This window comes from Arachis duranensis, chromosome 5 (genome assembly GCF_000817695.3).
Source record: "Arachis duranensis cultivar V14167 chromosome 5, aradu.V14167.gnm2.J7QH, whole genome shotgun sequence".
In the NCBI taxonomy this organism is placed as follows: domain Eukaryota; kingdom Viridiplantae; phylum Streptophyta; class Magnoliopsida; order Fabales; family Fabaceae; genus Arachis; species Arachis duranensis.
Genome location: NC_029776.3, coordinates 105,428,442 through 105,428,794, shown reverse-complemented (window position 1 = coordinate 105,428,794; position 353 = coordinate 105,428,442).

Genomic DNA, 353 nt, shown 5'->3' with positions numbered 1-353 from the left:
TTTTCGGCCCGGCAGACCGGCCCGTCCCGCCCCGTCAAAATCCGCCAATTTAGCGGTGCGGATTTGGCGGGTTTTTATAATTTGGCGGGCTCCAAATTCTAGCCTGACCCGCCTTTTTTAGCGGTTTAGCGGATCGACCGACGGATTCGACCCATTTTGCCACCCCTACATGAACGGCACCATAGTACCATGCAAGAAATGCGCTCCCCGTCGAAGATTATGCTACGCCACCGCCCCGTACATGAATAGAGATCATTTATCATTTTTATAAATGATATAGGTGTATTATTATAAAATAATTTTAACTTAATTTTTATTATTAAATTAATTTAATTTTTGAAAATTAAATATTT